This window comes from Myotis lucifugus, unplaced genomic scaffold (genome assembly GCF_000147115.1).
Source record: "Myotis lucifugus unplaced genomic scaffold, Myoluc2.0 scaffold_20, whole genome shotgun sequence".
Lineage (NCBI taxonomy): Eukaryota > Metazoa > Chordata > Mammalia > Chiroptera > Vespertilionidae > Myotis > Myotis lucifugus.
The window spans coordinates 2,725,572-2,746,435 of NW_005871068.1; the positions used below are offsets into that span (position 1 = coordinate 2,725,572).

The 20,864-nt window shown below is 46.9% G+C and overlaps 1 pseudogene; it reads left to right on the plus strand.

Moving 5' to 3' along the window:
• Positions 1-8,763: 8,763 nt before the first annotated feature.
• Positions 8,764-10,578, plus strand: LOC102434463 (annotated as a pseudogene).
• The last annotated feature ends 10,286 nt before the right edge of the window (positions 10,579-20,864 follow it).

Here is a 20,864-nt window from a genome sequence, read left to right on the forward strand (position 1 = left end):
CTGACTTCTGCGCATGGGCCACGAAGTTTCAAGCGCACTGTACATGCGCACCTGCACGTGGTATTTTGTGGAAGAGCCACACTCAAGGGGCCAAAGAGCCGCATGTGGCTCGCGAGCCGCAGTTTGCTGACCACTGGCTTAAGGCAATAAATGCACAATGTACTGTACAGATAATGTTTTATTGAGTTGTAGACTTGAAACCTATGTGGTTTTGTGAAACAATGTCACCCCAATAAATTCAATAAAACAATAAAAGAAGTTACTCTTTCTTTTCAAACTCTTCATTAGTTCCCACTGTCCCCAAGAAATAAAATATAAGGGTTCTGAAGCAATCATGAGGGTAGTGGTGAAGGAAAAAATGGCTAACCTTTAATGAGTTCCCACTTTGTGCCAGGCATTGTTCTATGGACATGGTTTATATAGACAACATCACTTAAACTTCAAAACAACTAAGTGAAGTAAGCATAATCATCATCACCACCACCACCCCAATTTATAAATAAAAAACATAAAAAATAACTTACTTAAGGGCGCACAGATAATTAGTGGAATTAGGGTTTAGGCAAAGGAATCTGTAGAAATTGACAAGGTGATTCTAAAATGTGTGTGGGCCGAAACCGGTTTGGCTCAATGGATAGAGTGTCGGCCTGCGGGCTGAAAGGTCCCAGGTTCGATTCCGGTCAAGGGCATGTACCTGGGTTGCGGGCACATCCCCAGTGGGAGATGTGCAGGAGGCAGCTGATCGATGTTTCTCTCCCATCGATGTTTCTAACTATCTCTCTCTCTCTCCCTTTCTCTCTGTAAAAAATCAATAAAATATATTTTTTTTTAAATAATAAAATAAAATGTGTGTGGAAAGCCTCAAGAAATGGATAGCCAATATTACTATGCAAAAGAAGAACAAAGTTGGAGCTTTATTACTACCTGATTTCAAAACTTATTATACAGCTACAGATATTAATATAGAGTGCCATTTGTACAAAGATAGACAAATAGATCAGTGGATCAGAATTCAGATCCCAGAAATAAGGCTTCACATATATGGTCAATTGATTTTTCACAGAGGTGTAAAGGCAGTTCAATGGAGAAAGGACAGTCTTTTCAACAAGTGATGTGGGAACACTTGGGCATCCATGTGCAAAAATTGAATCTTGATGTATACCTCACATCTTATACAAAAATGAACTCAAATTGGACAACCTTAAAACTTCCAGAAGAAAACATAGCAGAATATCTTTGTGACTTTGGGTTGGGCAATAATTTCTTACATATGACACCAAAAGCATAATCCAGAAGAGAAAAAAAGTAATAAATTGGACTTCATCAATATTATAAAATTTTGCTCTTTGAGAAGACACTGCTAGGAGAATGAAAAGATAAGCTAAAGATGAAGGAGAAATATTTGCCAAACACATATTTCTAAATGACATATTTAGACCATATCAATGAATCTCAAACCTCACTAATAAGAAAACAGCCAAATAAAAATAGGCCAAATATTTGAAGAGACATGTCAACAAACATATGTGGATAGAAAATGAACTCATAAAAAGATACTCAACATCACTAGTAATTAGGGAAATATAAATGAAAACCACAATGAGGTACACTAGACAACTATTAGAATGGTTCAAAAAAAACAAATCTGACAGTATTAAGTGCTGGCAAGGATGTGGAGCAACTAGGACTCTAAATGTTGCTGTTTGGAAATACAAAAGAGTACAGCCACTTTCATAATAGTTCTTATAAAGTTAAACATTCACCTACCACATGATTCAACATTGTACCACATAGGTATTTACCCAAGTGAAATGAAAACTTATGTTCACAGAATATCTCATATACAAATATTTACATCAACCTTGTTCATAACCACCTAAAACTGGAAACAACACAAATGCCTTTCAGCTGTTAAATGGATAAACAAATTCTGCTACATCCATACAATGGAATATTATGCAGCAATGAAAGAAACAAACTAATAATGCATGAAACAACTTGGATGAATCTTACATGCATATAGGTGATGGAATCCAGTCGCAAAAGCTAAATGATTTACAATTCCATTTATATAACACTGGAGGCCCGGTGCACAAAATTCATGCACTGGGGGGGGGGGCCTCAGCCCAGCCTGTGGCCTCTCGCAGTCCCAGACCCCTCAGGGGATACAATCTGGGACTCCTCCTTCCTTACCGCCCGCCTGCTCGCTGCTCCTTACTGCTTGGCTCGCTGCTCCTTAGAGCTGCCACGGAGGAAGGAGGGGCTCCTGCCACCACCGCCGCTGCACTCGCCAGCCGTGAGCCCAGCTTCTGGCTGAGTGGCGCTCCCCCTGTGGGAGCACACTGACCACGAGGGGGAAGCTCCTGCATTGAGCATCTGCCCTCTGGTGGTCATAGCGACTGGTCATTCTGGTCGTTCTGCCTTAATGGCCACTTAGGCTTTTATTATATAGATTCCAGAAAAGGCAATCTATAGGCATAGAAAACAGATCAATGGTTGCCCAGGATATTAGGTGGGGGAGAAATTGATGACAGATATGCATGAGAGAATTTTTTGCATGCCAGACAGTTCTAGGTCTTGATTATAGTGGTGACTGAGTAATTGACAACATTTTTCAAAATTCACAGAGCTATACACTGGAAAAGGTAAATTAGACTCTATGCATATTATACTTAATTAAAATTTTCATGCTCAACCTCAATGAATATGGAACAAAAGAGTTTACTATAGAAAAGTAGGTTAATTATCTTGCAATTAATTCAATTCTTGTCTTCGTCTTGTATACCTTAGTCTAGCCATGAGTTTTCCCTGCATATGCAGCTATGTCAAACTGCTGCAGGAAAGGGCAGGAGTTGGAATCCTTATAATTAGCCAAGGCTCCAAGGACAGTGTGTATTCAGAGTAATTAAAAAAACAGATCTTGTATGAGACCAGGCAATTAGGGAGCTCAAGTAAAGAGAATGGCTGAGTCATGATGAGCACTGCCAGGCCAACTAATGCACAATGGAATACAAGCACAGCCGGGTTCAGAGCCTCATCAGTGCACCTGTAGCCCAGGACTCCTGTAGCCTTGGAGCCCTCCTGGTGGGAAGAAAGCAGTGGGTCAGAGCCTCCATTTTTGGCTGTGTTGGCTTTAATAGCTGACAAAAAAGTCACATGAAGTTGCCCGTTTCACTTGGATAGAGTACAATTTCCCTTCTCCATATGCTCAGATATAGTACATGGCACACTTACCAATATCATTAAGAATGATGCCTGGCCAGTGTTTCTCAGTGGTTAAGCATCAACCTCTGAACCAGAAGGTCATGGTTCGATTCCTGATCAGGGCACTTGCCCAGTACGGGCCATGCAGGAGGAATGATACACTCTCATTATTGATGCTTCTATTTCTCTCTCCCTCTCCCTTCCTCTCTGAAATCAATAAAAATATTTTTTAAAAAAGAATGAATGGCCCTTTTGGCTAGAATGTCACCATGAGAGACAGAGTTGTGGGTTCAATTTCCGGTCAGGACACAGACAAGAAGCAAACAATGAACACATAAATGAGTGGAACAGAAAATCAATGTTTCTCTCTCTCTCTCTCTCTCTCTCTCTCTCTCTCTCTCTCTCTCTCTCTCTTTCCCTCTCTCTCAAATCAAAATCAATCAATCAATAAAATTTTTAAGAAAAATGAATGGCCCTTGCCAGTTTGGTTCAGTGGATAGAGTGTCGGCCTGTGGATCAAAGGAACCCAGGTTTGATTCTGGTCAAGGGCACGTATCTCAGTTGCAGGCGCCTCCCCAGGCCGGGCCCTGATCAGGGCACATGCAGGAAGCAACCAATCAATGTGTTTCTCTCACATTGATATTTCTCTCTGTCTTTCCCTCTTTCTTCCACTCTCTCTAAAAATTGATGGTAAAAATCCTTGGGGGGATGAGGAGGAGGAGAACAAGGAGGAAGAGGAGGAAGAGGAGGAGGAGGAGGAGGAGGAAGTCTGACTTCTCCCAATTACCTTCAGTCATAGGTGCAGCAGATGCTGCCAGAGCCCTGCCCATCTCCCCCGTGCTCTTGCCATTCTGTACACATGGACAGTCTTACTGCCAATAATTGCGACTCTGTATGAGGGCATGTTGGGGCCACAGCAGCACGGGTGGCTCTCGTACATGGCCACACAGAATGACAGTGAATAATGCCCCCAGGACTGTCCTCAGCCAGTGAGAGAGGAGTGAGTGAATAAACGCCTGAGCTTCATTGCCTTTGAGCTAAAACAACCTGAGGCTTGTTCTGTCCTGTCTCCCAGAGGCCACAGCAGGGACCAGTGGTCCACAGCAGTTGCCTGCGGTGGCCTTTTATTGTCTTCGTTCCCGTCCCTGACTCAGCTCCCATTGCGCTCAGCAGCACTGCAGCAGCTGACCCCCAAACGACCTGCACTCACATGACCTCGTCAGGGTCCGCCTCTGGGGAAAGCCAACCTCAGACACAGGCCGTGCAACCACTGATGAGCCAGCACATCCCATGACGCAGTGGGCAGATCCGCCTGTCTACTGAGTGACACGCACACTGGGGTGGCAGCTAGGAGACACACCCATGGTTTACAGAGCAGGGGGTTGCGCTGTTCTCATCCAGGGGACGCGTTGCCCCCCAGGGGCCACTTGGCAATATCAGGACCACTTTGGTGATCACAACTGGCATTGAGGGGGCAAGGCCAGGATGCTGCTAGACACGCCACCACGCACAGAACCGCCCCCACAGCAAATGTCAACAGTGACCTGGTCCAGAAACCCTGGCACAGTCAGTGCAGCCCCAGAGTCCGAAGACCTGGCGCTGGGTGCTGCTCTCACTGTAAAGAGAGGATGAGACATTTCCTTCACAAGGTGTTTATGAGTCTTGAGTTGAGGTAACGAGAGTGGGGGGTCAATTACTCCTTCAATCTAGAGTGCCAACCTTGGACCCCATAGTAACCCAGTTGGCGACCAAACAGCCATGGAAATGATACATCCATTGCCCTCAGAGAATCCAGGGCTGTGTGTGGAGAAACCATGCAAACACTCAGTGCCTTTCCAATGTGAAGCCTGGCTCTAATAGGGCATGCGGTAGGTGTGCTTTGCAGGAGAGCAGAGAGAAGGAGGCATGCATCCAAGAAGTCAGGAAGGGATATTTGAGGTGATCGGTGGGGATCGGCAGGTGGCTAAGCAGACAGGGGCCTCTCAGCAGAGGAAACAGCCTTTTGCAAGGGCACAGAGCCCCGACAGAGGGGGTGTGTCTGTGGCATGGTGACTATGTTCACAGCATAGCAACATGAAAGAGAGAAGAGAGAGATGAGGTGGGAAGGAGGCAGGCCCAGGAGGCGAGGGGCCTAGTTGCAGGGCTGGGACAAGGTGAGGCAAGTGAAGCATGTAAGGCACTGACCTCATGGGACTCGCACAACCAGGGGAGTGGGTGTCTCCTTCCTGCTGGTGCTCTGGGACCCCCTGTGCCAGGCTAAGAAGCCAGAAAGTCTGGTCTGCCGGCCAGGAGCAGCCAGCAGAAGCCTTGGACTTCTTTCAGTTTTAGCAGGATAACCTGACTCAAACACAGGGCCACTGTGCCACTTCTAACCCAACAGTGTCTAGTTCAGACCAACAGGAAAGCAGAGCTTCGCCTTTCTAATGGGCTTCTCCACCTAAATGGAATATCGTTACAGACTGACTGACCCTTTTCAGACCCAACACTCAGCAGATTCCCGGGGACAGAAGGTGAAAGCGATCATGGTTGGTGAGAAGCCTGCAAGAGTCAGGTCGGCAACTAAGTTCATCTATTCAATTGGAAGGACAAGGCAGTGCTTTGAATGAGGGTCAGAGCTCATGCTGACCTCAATAATTCGGGCTTTCTTAAAGTTGGATATTTAGATTATTGGATAGCAAAATATGATTTAGCTATGCCGTCTTATGCTTCGCCTAAGTTGGAGCATGTAGACGGGAAGAAAGAGAGTCAGGGAAAGATGTTTAAAAGAGTTAAGAAACTGCCGAAACCGGTTTGGCTCGGTGGATAGAGCGTCTGCCTGCGGACTGAAAGGTCCCAGGTTCGATTCCGGTCAAGGGCATGTACCTGGGTTGCGGGCACATCCCCAGTGGGAGATGTGCAGGAGGCAGCTGATCGATGTTTCTCTCTCGTCGATGTTTCTGACTCTCTATCTCTCTCCCCTCCACTCTGTAAAAAATCAATAAAATATATTAAAAAAAAAAAAAAAAAAAAAAAAAATAAAAGAGTTAAGAAACTAAACTGCTTTCAAGCCCCCTTGAGGTACTCCACAAGTGCACATTTGCTCCAAGACAATTGATATGCCGGAAGAAAATTATTCTTGTCTATTCCCAAATGAAGGTCATCTTTAAGGAACTCTTAGTTGAGGAGTTTTTAATCCTATTTCAATAAACTGTATCTACTATGTATATAATTATCATCATTGCTATTGATGGAAAACGCACATTTATTTTATAGTAGTCTGTAATTCAGGAGTTGCACCAAATTGCCTGGGATTCTTCTCATTTGTGAGACTTCACTACACATATCATTTTCTCACTCTGTCTACATATAAGCATCAAGAGGTTCTTTCAAAAAGCTGCCCCCAAAGGCTGGTAGATTTCAAAGTAACAGAGGTAATGCAAAACAATGTCCCAATAATTCTCTGAGACTCCACATTATCCAAATCCACCATTGGGACTGCAGCTCTGGTGTGCACTTACAGCAGCGGTTCTCAACCTGTGGGTCGCGACCCCTTTGGGGGTCGAACGACCCTTTCACAGGGGTCGCCGAAATACATCCTGCATATCAGATATTTACATTAGGATTCATAACAGAAGAAAAATTACAGTTATGAAGTAGCAACTAAAATAATTTTATGTTTAGGGGTCACCACAACATGAGGAACTGTATTAAAGGGTCGCGGCAGTAGGAAGGTTGAGAACCACTGACGTACAGCAATCAATTAGCTGCCATCACTGGACAACAGCTCTCCACCCTCTCAGATGCAAAGCAAGGAATAAAAGAAATAGTTTAATCCTGAGCTGTAATTCATAGACAATATAATTTACCTGCCACATACCTTTAAAAAAATTACAAGCCCTGGCTGATTCCGCTCAGTGGATAGAGCGTCCGCCTAGACTAAAAGGTCCCAGCTTCCATTCCGCTCACGGGCACATACCCGGGCTGCGGGCTCGATCCCCAGTAGGGGGCGTGCAGGAGGCAGCTGACCCATGATTCTCATCATTGATATTTCTCTCTCTCTCTCCCTCTCAGAAATCAATAAAAATACATTTAAAAAATTACAAAACGTCCGTATGTAATACATGGGGAGCTAAGAGGTCAGTACTTAAGTATAAGAATGCCTGCGAGGCGCACATCTGTATGAAACCATTGGGCCGGAGACGGCTGGAAGATTCAGTGACTTCCACTGCTTCCCCAAAGCCTCCACGTAGGGAGGCGCCACACATGCGGACCCCTTGGCGTGTGTGAAAACGGGGGACACCACGAGCGGCCCTGCCCCGGGCGACAAGAGATCCCAAGAACAGTGACGGATCCGTGACGAAGCGCTTATGGAGAACAGCAATGCGCCTCCCGCGACTTTCCCAACAACTGCGCTCCCGCGAATCTCGGTGTGTATTTAAGCCGCACCCCAAAAGTGTGTGTTGGTGTGTTGGTCGCGTGTGCTTCGGTGTGCCCGCTTTTCGGGGTACACGCACAACCAAGGGTGGCGCCAGGCCTAGGGTCCAGGGAAAGTGAGGGCACCACCACAGGAAGTGCGGGTTCGGGGCCTGGAGCCCCCTGGCGTGTGGCGGTGGCCGCAGCGACACTGGGCTGAGGCTGCGAAGCTGCAGCCGCCGCCGAGGGCGGGAGCGAACGCCCCCCAGCAGGGTGCACGCATGCGCACACGTGGCCCCCAGCCTGAGCGCCAAAAGGAGAGCAGACGACCCCCCACTTCCGGCCCAGGCTGCAACCTCGAGGCGAGGCGAGGCGGCGAGGCGGCGAGGCGGCGGCCCCACGCGGCTCGTGCACCGACAGGCGGGCCCCCCGGCGTGAGTATTGTCCGCGCTGCTGGCGGACGGCATGGGTCGGGCGCGTGGAGGCGGGTATGGCCTTGCGGGCGGCGGGCGCCCGGTGGCCGTTTTGAGGTGAAGCGGGTCGCCGCTCTGTCGCGTCGCGGCATTTGCAAAAGCGATACGTGGATGTTGCAGACGGGTCGGGCAGCCGTGCCACAGCGCACTGACGTTTTCTCTGTTTTAGGGCCCCCGCTTTGTGTCACAATGCGAGGAGCTTTAAAACGAGCTCCGGACCATGCAGAGCGTGGCACTGAGAGCGCCCAACAGAGACCTCCTAAGAGGAAATCCTCATCCTCTGAGGAAAAATCTCTGCACGAAAAGCTGTATGACTTGTATGTTGAGGAGTACGGGAAGGAGCCCGAAGGTACGGAGGAATTAACGCGCAATGTGGACTTGCTGGAGAAGCTTGTTCGGAGGGAGTCCTTGCCCCGTTTAGTGGTCAGCCTATTCCCAGGCGAGGAGGGGTATTCGCTGGTCCTCATGGGAGAAAATGAACTGTATTCAGAGACCATTAGACTGCCCTGTCAGGGACTTTCTTGACTACTTGGATGCAGAGCAACTGTCTCCTGATTTGGTAGATGTCCTGGAAAGGTCTCGGGTTAACATTTTTCAGAGCGGGTGTGTCATCACAGAAGTGCGGGACTATAGACAGTCCACTAACGGGGACCGCGGTCGTTACCAAAGCAGGCATGTTCTCTTACGCCCCGCGATGCAGACGTCAGCTTCTGACGTCCACGCCATAGCCGGCAATAACCAGACATGGGCCCAGGAAGACAGACTTTCACTCGAGAGCCAGCCGGTCTTAGCTCCAGCGGAGCCGCTGTGTCCTGGTCCTTCCGTATCAGTGGCCTGCAGCGAACACGAGCTGCTCTATGACGACCAAAAGATGAACAGTCCCCCAATGAGAAGGGACTTACAGGAGGACTGTTCTGCAGCCTCCCTGAATCCACAGCAGGACCTGCCTTGCGGTCCACCCCCTCCTGAGCTAGGGGCATGGGCTCCTGACCAACAAAGCCAAGAAAGCCAAGCAGATCAGCAGGATGACCTTGAAATTTTCGACGAAAATTCTTTAGATTTGTGGAAACAGCTAGCCTTTGACTTGCAGCTCCCTTTTGATTTCGATATAGAAAAATTCGCTGAAGATTGGCCTTTCCAATGTGATGATGCAAATTCAATAATCTGGCCAGACCTTGAGGCAGAAGATGATCCTCTGCTTGGATGTGAAGGTGACGATCCATCCCAGACAACAAAGCCACCCGTCATGCAGTCTCAGAATGATCCATTTAACTCTGGAGAAAGGCCACCTAAAAAAGTCAGACGTCGGAGAAAGACACCTCGCCCCTACTGCTACACAGATGACCATTCCTATTGTTTAGTGCCTGGGTCAAAGACTCGTGCTGGGAAAGCAACCGGGGAGTCCAAGAAATCGGTGAAGAGGAGGTACAGATGTGCAGTCAGGGCGGCACAGGCCTCCTGTGGCTCCGCCAGTCTCAGCCAGCTTTCTCCAGGGAGAGCAGCAGAACAGCCTCGGGCCGCGACAGTTCAGTCTGCAGTGCAGGCCCAGGGAGGCCAACACGCACCGCCGGTCATCCCAATTCCCTGCAGCTCGGGAAACAGCTCCTTGGGTAAGCCTCTTACTTCACAGCAGGCAAGCCGCATTCGCATTTGGCAGCTTCCGTCTCCTGCCCCTGCTTCGGAGCCACCAAGCCTTGCCCAGAAACCCGTTGTGGAGGTGAGGCGAGTCCGCACACTTCCTACAGCCACCGTGACCTCTGCCAGCACATCACACGCAACCCCGGTCATCCGGGTCAAGGCCTCCTCTGCTGACCCCAAGGTCGTTCGACTGCTGGGCCCTGTTCGCATCGTCCGGACTGTGGTGAGAGGATACAACCCCACTCAGGGCTCTCCCCGTAGGGCCAGGGCTCCTTCAGCAGTGAAGCCCAGCAGCCTGCCCTCAGGAGGCCAGCCAAAGGATGCAGGGCCGGCTGCACCCCAGGCTCCTTCTCCAGGTGGTGTTCAGTATGTGTTAGGGAACCTGTCAAGTCTCCGGCCGGTGAGGGTTCTCTGGGTCCCGCATGGGTCGGATATTTCGGCCATCCTGCAGCAGGCCCAGCAGCAGCGGCAGGTGCTTTACCCGTTGATTCCACAGCCGCAGCAGCAGCAGCCCCCCACTTCTCACCTCCCACAGCCGGTGGCGCAGGTTTCCAATGTGCAGGGTTGCAGCCGGCAACAAAGAGGCCTGTCCGCTCCTCAAGCTGCTGCCATTAACCCCAATGGAGTAGGAAGTGTTCAGCAGTCCCAGAGAGTTGAGTTGTCTCAGCCTGGGCAAAGGCCTTCCCAGGTGCGGGTCCAGCTCCCGGCTGCCTTCCAGAAGCTGCCACAGTCCCAGTGGAGAATCGTGCATCTCCCAGAGGCTGTGGCAGCAGCATCAGTCCAACCAGCTCAGCCAGGTGGGGGCCGGCAGGCAGCAGGCCAGGCCAAAGGCCCAGAGAATGGAGGCCTGCCCAGCACTCCCAAAAGCTGAGTCCTGCACTGTGTTCTCTCTTTTGAAAAACAAAAGAGCATCTACCAAAGTGAGTTCTGAGTTCTTGCTTCATCCTGGGGTATTTTAATGTGTCAGTATTTTCAATTTAAGAAGTGCAAAGTTTGCACGCTGAGGCACAACCCCGTAGTTTTTACATAGAAGTGGGAGTGATTTAATAACCTGGGATTGTTTTGCTTGCATTATTGTTTGGTTGCTGCTGCTGTCATAGTGATTTCTATTTTAGTGTTCTAAAGTGTATCAAATTCACACTTGGCTCAGTTTAACCTCCTGAAGCCTGTGGTTTTTCTGAGTCAATTAACTTTACAATACTGACGAAGTTATTAATTTAGCAAGATGAGTGGGTTTTTAAATGTTTGCTGAGTGAAGAAGCCCTGTGCCACTTGAACTGTACCATCTTGAGCACTTGACAGTTGTGTGTTGTGCAACAGGTCCCTAGAATTGCTTCATCTTGTCAAAGTGAACCTGGACCCTCCCTGAGCCCCAGCGGCCCATTTCGTGGCAGCCAGCTTGTCAGTTTGTGTTTCCCTGAGTCGGGCAGCTTTAGACACTTCCCGTGAGCGCAGTCACACAGTGATTGTCTTCTGGCTGGCTTCTTGCATTTTGTATGATGTCCATCCGTGTTGTAGCAGGCGACAGGAAGGACACAGCCTTTCACATGGTTTCACTGCACATAATATATATGGAAGGGACCTATGAAATGTTCGCAACATCTTTCTGAAGAATGTACTTTACTATTTGCTTATTGAGTTCAAATGGTTTTGGTGCCGCAGTGTTTACAAATGTGTTTATTAAAAGTGTTAAAAGTACTAGAAATGATGTTTGTCACCCTGTGTGGAGGACATGGGAGACCTCCCAGTGTGCAGAAAGGGCTAGGGCAGAGCTGCGGGCAGGGGCGGTGTCGCGGGCCTTTCAAAGCCTGTGCCCTAAGCGCCCACCACAGAGCCCAGCTCTCTTCCTGCAGGCTGCGACCAAGGCCGGGAAAAGGCATTTCTGGGATGTCGTATTTCCTCCCTTTATAAAATCATTCCTAGTTTTCAGAGTGTCATGTCTTTAGCAGAAATGTACCTAGAGAACCATTTGGAAGTGAGTTTGATTTGTTTGCCTTTCAAGTTTTAAAAATAAATATGTTCTTATTGATTTTAGAGAGAGAGGAAAGGAGAGAGAGATAGAAACATCCATGAGAGGCACAACTGACTGCCTCCTGTATGGCCCCCCGCTGGGATCCAGCCTGCAACCCGGGTATGTGCCCTGACTGGGAATCGAACTGGTGAAGTCTTGATTCATGGCTAGGCGCCTAACCACTGAGCCACACGGGCTGAGCTGCCTTTCAAGTTTTTGTGGCCTTGTTAGAGTTTGAAGTGGAACCTGGCCCCCTTCTCTTTTTTTTCCCCTCTCCTGGCTCACTGAGCAATTGTTCCCCAGTCCTGCTCCCTCAGCTCCTTTCTGCTTCTGGGGTCTTTCAATGGCCTCAAAAGATGCCTGAACTTTTCTGTTGTCTTTTTTCCTTTCTTTTTATGGAGATGTAATTCGCATAAGAAACAACTCGTGTGGAGTGTAATTCAGTGCATTTACTAATGTAGTGTTTGCTGCCGCCATCCCTCGTTGGAAAACGTTTCATCACCCAGAAGACCTCTGTAGCCCCTGAGCACTAGGTGCCCATCCTCCCCTCCCCAGCCCCAGAAACCACCAGTTTGCCTTGTGTCTGGATGGACTTCCCCATTCTAGGTATTTCCTATGAATGGAGGCACAGTGTGTGGCCTTTTGTATCTGCCTCCTTTCCTTGGCATCATGTTTTTTAGGTTCATCCATGTTGTAACATGTTCTAGTGTGTGATTCCTTTTCATGTCTGAGTGATATCTGGTTCTCTGAATATGCCACATCCATTTATCCATTCTCCATTGATGTGCATTTGGGTTGCGTCCACCTATGAGCTATGGTGTATAATGTCACTTTGAACATCGTGTACAGGTTTTGTGTCTCTCTAATATTTTACTTTGTTACAACTTGAAGGGCAACCTGTCCACATAAAATTTGCTTTTCTAAGTACACATGTATGTTCCTGTGCCTTTTGCCCTAACAAAAAGAAGGAAATTTGGTCTGTCAGTTCCAAAAGAGATGAGTGAAGGGCAGGTAACCACTGAGTCTTACTCGGTGCAGTCAGCTGTACTAATGTGCTACGGATCCCGTGAAGGAAAGATTTTTGATTGACTCCCAACAAACACCTCAGCCATGTCATCTGAGTGACACTGCGCCCGTTCGAGCTTCTGCAGCCCATCCTGGACATCTCCGGCCGTGGTACCCGCACTTTGAAGAAGTGAACCAGTGCGATGACCAACTACAAAGAAGAGTTTACGCTCGGCCTTGAGAACCAACCAGAGACCTGAACTCAGACTCTCCCCAGATTTGATGTACTTCTTCCCTTTTGCTGCTTGTTTTGGCCTCCCTTCCCAGTCAACAAATAAAGTTAGTTTTGTTTCAGATAACCTTTTGTGGCCTTTGTTCCTATCTTCTCATGGTTCCCACAAAAGTTGGTACTTGATGCAGGGTCCCTTTTTAGGCTATTCACTGGCTATGGTTGTGAATGAACTCTGCATTCATTTTTTTTGTGAGAACCTGGAGGCTTTTCCCTACCCTTGGTCCAATTCATACTCTTTGTCTTTAACTCGTTATGTGCAGGCTGTGTCTTCATGACTTAGTGTCTGACCATTCGTAGTGAATTGGTTGTGGGAAAGCAGGTGTCCCCGAATGTTCCAATAGAGATCAGAAAAGGTGGTCCAGGACATGATCATCCAGGAAAATCCAGGTGGGCCCAGTACAGCAGGAAATGTCTGCCAGCAGTTGGGTATGTGTCACAGTGCAGGAGTTTGGGAACAGAATTATATTCCTTGAGGACACTTGCAAGTGATGGAGGACTCTGGTTCTAGGTCAGCACTGTTCAATAGAAATAGAATGTGAGCCTCATGTTATTTTAAATTTTTCTATAGCCACATTTTAATAAGTAAAAGGCAACAAGAGAAAATACCCTTAATAATGTATTTAACCCAATACAGGCATACTTTGGAGATGTTGCAGGTTTGGTTCCAGACCACTGTGATAAAGTAAATATTGCAATAAAGCCAGTCACACACAAAAATTTTTTTTTACATTTTTTCCTCTTTTTTTTGATTTTTATTTTATTGTTTAAGGTATTACAAATAGTAGTACAAATGTCTCTTCCCCCCCCCCTCCCCGCACTGACCTCCCCTGGCCTCGCCTACCCCCTGGCACTTGCCCTCATTCCCCCCCCCCCAGTGTCTTGCTTATATGCATGCATACAAATCCTTCGGTTGATCTCTTATCCCCCCAACCCTCCCCTACCTTCCCGCTGTAGTTTGACAATCTATTCCATGCTTCTTTGCCTCTGTCTATTTTTGTTCAACAGTTTGTAATGTTCTTTATTATCCATAAATGAGTGAGATCATGTGGTATTTATCTTTCACTGACTGGCTTATTTCACTTAGCGTAATGCTCTCCAGATCCATATATGTTATGTTTTACACTATTTTGTATCCTATTAAGTGTATAATAGCATTGTGTCTAAAAAACAGTGTACATATTTAAGTGAGAAATACTTTATTGTAGCCCAGCTGGTGTGGCTCAGTAGGTTGAGCATTGTCCCATGCACCAAAAGGTTGCCGGCTCTGTTCCTGGTCAGGGCCATGCCTGGGTTTCAGGCTTGATCCCCAGTAGATGGTGTGCAGGAGGCAGCCAATTGATTCTCTCTCATCAATGTTTCTCTCCTTCTCCATTCCTCTCTCTATAAAATCGATAAAACATATTTTTTAAAAATAAAATAAAAATACTTTATTGCTAAAGAATGTTAATCATCTTCTAATCCTTCAGCAAATCATAATGTTTTTGCTGGTGGAGGGTCTTGCCTTGTTGTTGATGAAAATACATTATCTGGGAAGTGCAATAAATCAAAGTTCAGTAATACCTGGTATGCCTGTATAGCCAAGATTATCATTTCCATTTGTAATTAATATTTTATTTTAAAATATATTTTATTGATTTCAGAGAGGAAGGGAAAGGGAGAGAAAGATAGAAACATCAATGATGAGAGAGAATCATTGATCGGCTGCCTCCTGCATGCCCCCTCACTGGGGACTGAGCTCCCCACCTGGGCAGGTGCCCTGATCGGGAATCGAACGGTGACCTCCTGGTTCATAGGTCGACACTCAACCACCAAGCCATGCTGGCTGGGCTGTAATTAATATTTAAAAATTCTTGATGAGACATTTTACATTCTTTTATTTTTGTTAAGTTTTCAAAATCCAGGCCCTTATAGCCTGTCTTAATTCAGAAATTTTCATCAGAAATACTTGATCTGAATTTAGATTTTAATAAAATCTATAGTTGAAAATGTAGATTCGCCTTACAAACATTCTTAGACATTTAAATTCATTAAATCAAGCAAAAATTAGTTCCTCAGTCTCACTGGCCACGTTTCGATGGGTAAGTAGCTGCATGTGGCTATGGTGTTGGACAGTGCATTTCTAGAGGGGTGAAGGAGCAGAGCAGATCCTAGAGAGCCTCAGGCATGAGTTGGGAATCAGTTCTTTGTTTTTTTAGGGAGAGTGGAAGAGAGAGGGAAAGACAGAGAGAAACATCGATGTGAGAGAAACACATTGATTGGTTGCCTCTTGCACATGCCAGGGCTGGGGAGAAGCCTGCAACCAAGGTAGGTGCCCTTGACCGGAATCGAACCCGGGACCTTCAGGCCCACACTCTATGCACTGAGCCAAACCAGCTGGGGTGGGAATCGGTTCTTGAGATGAGGCAGGGGCTGATCATCAGAGCACAGCTGGAGTGGAAGTGAGGATGTGATTCCACGTGCTAAGCGGAAACTCCCAGAAATCCTCACGGCTTGTGGTCACCTGGGCCTGGACCTCCAGGTAGACAGCAACGGGCCCTAGCCATAGAACCAGGATGGTGGTAGAGACTGGAGAGCAGGAGTCAGCTCCTTGCCAGGCTCTGCCCTGCCATATTCAAAACACCCAAGTAGAGGACACTAACCATTCCATCAAGGAACTAAAACTCAGTTCTCCCACCTCTCCCGGGAGGAGCTTGGAACCCAAGGGAATGCGAGAGAGGAGACGCACCACCTGCCTTTTCTTTCATTCTCTCTTTCTTCCTTTCACTCCTCCCTGTCCATTTTTTTGGGTCTCTAACTCCTTGGCATAGAGAAACCAGAGCAGCCATGAGTTGATAATGTGGGAGCTGGGTGATGGGTACATGGAGGCTCATTATATGATTCTCTCTACTTTGGCATATATTTGTAATTGGCTATATATACATATACTTTATATATCTACTTTGGCATATATTTGTAATTAGCTATATATACATATACTTTATATATCTGCTTTGGCATATATTTGTATGCATATCCATTTGAACAGGCAAGATTCTGATGTTCCTACAGACCCATAATACACCTTGCCCCATCCCAATTTTCATTTTGTGCCTGAAGTCCTGCCAGATCCTGGTCCTTGGCTTGCCCTTGCCTGTTTCACTCCTGTCGCTGCAGGCAGCAAAGGGTGTGCGAGTTAATTGTTAAATTCAGTTCAACAAGTTCCTCATTAGGGACAAATTACCCGAGTTTGAAATCTGCTAATTTTCCAATCAGAGTGAGTGTTTGCACTTGTGATTTGGAAATAATTACCATATGGTAAAAGCAAAACCTATGTGGGGATTACAGCAAAGGTGAGGGAGGACAGGAGCTTATTTTGGCATCTGCCATGGAAACTCCTGTTAGCATTTGCAGATTAGTTGCGGTGGGTGGCTCCGGGGTTGGGGTGGGAAAGCTCACCTGTAGCACTGTTTTGCAAAGGCTGTTTACTTCCTGTGCTAATGACCCTGAAAGGTGACCTTGACCTTCAAGGGCCAAGTGTGGTCTTCATAGGCCTGGATTGGGTCTGGAAAGAGAGAGTCTTTTGAAAAAAAAAAGAGAGAGAGAGTCTTTTGAATTTACCTATTGCATTTAAGAATACATCTATACTTTTCGCCTGACTGGCATGGCTCAGTGGTTGAACATCAACCTATGAACCAAAAGGTCGAGGGGCACATGCTGGATTGTGGGCTCGATTCCCAGTGTGGGGTGTGCAGGAGGCAGTGATAGATGATTCTCTCTCATCATTGGTGTTTCTATCTCTCTCCCTCTTCCTTCCTCTCTGAAATCAATAAAAATATTTTAAAAATACATCTATGCTTTTCTGAAATCTGTCCTATTGGTCTAACGCTTCTTCACGAGTTGCAAATAAAAACATTTCCTTGGTGACAGAAGTGGTGATTCTAAATGTCCTTTGTGTGATCTCACAATGCATGTGTTAGGGAACACTCGTCTGAAAGAATTTGAAGAACTAGGGGCTAAGAATTGCTGCAGAATACCACTGTGATCTGAAGTATAGAAATCTGGGTTATTCATCTTTAGTAATTTGTCTCAGTCCTAATTCCTGTATGACTAGTTCCAAAGCTTTAGCAATCTGTGGTGAAGAATAGTCAGGGTTTCAGTTAAGTTAAAAGCCAATGCAGAAAGACTCTTAAGATATTGCTTTTGGAATTTGGAGCCAAGAAAAACTGGTCTCCCCTGAGAAAGCAGTATCCCTCCTCCTCTCTGATACTGGAGTTGTACTCAGGTTTCCCTTTGCGCCTAGGAAACTGAAAACCAAATTTGAAAAAAAAAAAACTCACCAAGTTTGCATTTATGCACATCAGCATTTCTTTTTTTATCCTCACCCGATGATATGTTTATTGATTTTTTAAAAATATATGTTTATTGATTTCACAGAGAGGAAGAGAGAGATAGAAACAGCAATGATGGGAGAGAATCATTGATCAGCTGCCTCCTGCATACTCCTACTGGGGGTCGAGCCCACAATCTGGGCATCGACCGGGAATCGAACCATGACCTCATGGTTCACAGGTAACCACTGAACCACACTGGCCGGACTGTTTATTGATTTTGGGGGGGAGGGAGAGGGAGAGAGAAAGAGAGAAATATTGATCATTTGCCTCCCATACTCACCCTGACCAGGGATCAAACCTGCTACCTAGGAATGTGCCCTGATGGGGAATTGAACCCCCAACCTTTCAGTGTATGGGATGACACTCAACCACACTGGCCAGGGCTCAGCATTTCTTGTTCCTTTTTTAAAATTTCTGTGTTACTAGTTCTTTTTACTTGCCTTTTGTCATATACTACTTCACATATTTTGTTAAAGGAAACTGGGAACAAATGCCTCCCTTCATGCGTAAACACGTGCATAAATAAGTAGCTTCTATTCATTTATATACACTGCCTCTAATCTTTTAATAACCTTGCCCACTAGATATTATCCTCTTACAAATGAAGAAACTAAGGCTCAGATGGGACTTGCCTGAGGCAATAAAACTGTTAAGTGGCACAGTCAATATTTTCTCCCCTGAAGTCCATGCCCTGCCTGGGTACAGGTAACTGATATGTTAACAGGTATTAATTGAATGGTGGACGGTATACACAAAACGACTTTATTTTTCCAATCACTGGTTTCAACTATGTGGCACCAAGCTCCGTTTTGCATTCTTTATATCTTGGCAGATCTCATAACTTTTGGGACTCTCTTGATTGGTAAACGTGATCAGTTCCAATTACAATTTCAGTGTTAAATGGGTACTCCGATCTTGGGGCACAGAGAGAAGGGAGACAGAGTTCTTTGTGGGATAAGGTCCTTTTCCAGCTCCGATGCTGTGATCTGCTGAGGTGTGTGTGTGTGTGTGGGGGGGGGGGTTTGCACAGGGGGCTGCTCTGTTTTTTACCTGGGCTCCTCCCTCCCTGGGGCTTTGCTAAGAGAAGGGCAGCTCTGCCTGCTGACTCCCATCCCCTGCTCCAGGTTGTCTCCCATCTCCCGGAGGACCTCTGAATAACCCCTGTGCTCCTCCATTTGAGGCCTTGGGAATTGCTGAGGTCCGTTTTCCAACTCTGAAGGCTGCGGGTGGGGGGGGGTGGGGGCTCAGGGATGGGGGTGGGGGTGATCTCTATTTCCTTTCCAGGCATCTCAGTACTTTTGAGCCTCTCACTTTCATTATACTTCTCGGCCACAAGAGGGCACCAGACTCCACGTTCACACACCACAGAGAGTATTTGTTGCGTTCTTGCAAGAATTTCTTCGCCTGCAGTTCCCAAGGCTGCAGGGTGAGCCTGCTGATCTGTGCAGCTCAGCGGGAGTCCAGGCAGGAAATTGGAAGCCAACTTTCCCTGCATGCAGACCTTCCCCTCTCCTCGAGCAACCCTCTTAGGGGTTTCCTTTACAAGCCTCTGGGCTTGGGGGAGCAGGGGACACGAGCACTCCTCCTCTATTCCACCTCTCACCAGGAACACTGGGCTCCCCTCCTACACCTGGTGGGTGGTGTTTGGAGGGAACGTCTGAGTCACAGTAGGGCCAGCTGTGCCATTTCTCAGTGCTCTCTCCGAGAGGACACTGGCTGGTTGGAGTCTTTCTAAAGGATATGGGAGCACCTGATGCTTTTTGTTTCCAGCTGTGGGCTTTAGCCACTCTGGGACAACAGGAAGAGCACTACTTGTATTTTATGCAAGCAAGCAAGCGCGCGTACACACACACGCACACGCACACACGCACACGCACACGCACACATACGCACGCACACGCACGCACACGCACACGCACAAGCACACACACTACTGTCCAGCCTTCTCCCATCGTCAATTTAAAAGGCAGAGGCCTAAGTCTGGTGGAACAGTTTTTCGAAGGACTACTTTGGGTGTTTTCTAAAGAGTTTATTGTAAGAAGTCAGTGGGGAGCATGGGGGGCAGTTTGGGAAATTTCACCCCTATAATCACTAGGAGGGCATTCTTTGATATGGAAAGTAACTCTAAGAATTGTGTGGTGTTATATAAATACATCTGCAAAACAAGTACCCCAAGGACAGGGACAGTAGTGCCGTGAATGCTTGGGGGAGGGGCGGGAACAGGGTGGAGGAGGTTAAGGGGGGGGAGGGGGGAGCATCTGTAATACTTTAAACAATAAACATAAATTTAAAAAAAACAAAAAGCAAATCCCCTCATGCCTGCCCCACCCAACAGGGTTACTCTTGGGCTCTAAGCTGCTCCTGTACCCCACCATTGAGGTGGAGAGGGACAGGGATAATTTTTAAGAAGTATTATTTGGGACTGTGCATCTTCTTCATACTCTTTGAGAAACCAGAGTTATTTTGAAATTTTTTTTCAGCATTGTTTGGAGAGTGGGGCATTTGAAGTTGAGATTATGGGGGCCTATGGTTATTGATAAAACCAGAGTTGCTGCATGAGGTAGGTGACGAACATAATCACTGGAAGAGAGGAAGGGAGATGGAGGAGCGGAGGGGCCAGGCTATTAGAAGGATCATCAATGTGGATACTGAAATCACCCAGAGTCTAATTCTTAGGGTACAATGTTGGAGAAGGTGACAATTTTTAAGGTATGTGGGGGAGTTGACTTCCCACAGTAGGGAAGAAGACTAGTTTGGTTTTAGGGGTCAACTAGATCAAGATGTCCCTTAATATTGGTTGTGGGAGAGTTCTTCAATGTCACCTTCTAATTATTGAGAGTATGCTTACATGCAAGGCCTTTTGCTAGGTCCCTGGAGGAGGAGTAAGGCACGTTCTTTGTCCTTGGTGGCATGAAAATCTATTCAGAAAAAAATAAATTGTAACTGTGAGGTGATGGATGTTAACTAAATTCATTGTGGTGAACATTTAGCAGTACATACATATGTGAAATAATTATGTTGAACACCTAAAATGAATAAAATGTTATAAGTCAGTTATATCTCAATAAAGCTGAAAAAAATAAAGTCAGCCCTAGTCGGTTTGGCTCAGTGTATAGAGCATCGGCCTGCAGACTGAAGGGTCACAGGTTCCCCAGCCCCAGTTGGGGCATGTGTGGGAGGCAACCAATCGATGTGTCACTCTCACATTGATGTTTCTCTCTCTCTCTCTTTTTAAATATATTTTTATTGATTTCAGAGAGGAAGGGAGAGGGAGAGATAGAAACATCAATGATGAAAGAGAATCATTAATTGGCTGCCTCCTGCACGCCCCCCACTGGGGATCAAACCTGCAACCCGGGCTGTGCCCTTGACTGGAATCGAACCCGGGACCCTTGAGTCCGCGGGCCGATGCTCTATCCACTGAGCCAAACCAGCTAGGGCTCTCTCTTTCTCTCTGTGTCTTTCTCCCTCCTCCCTTC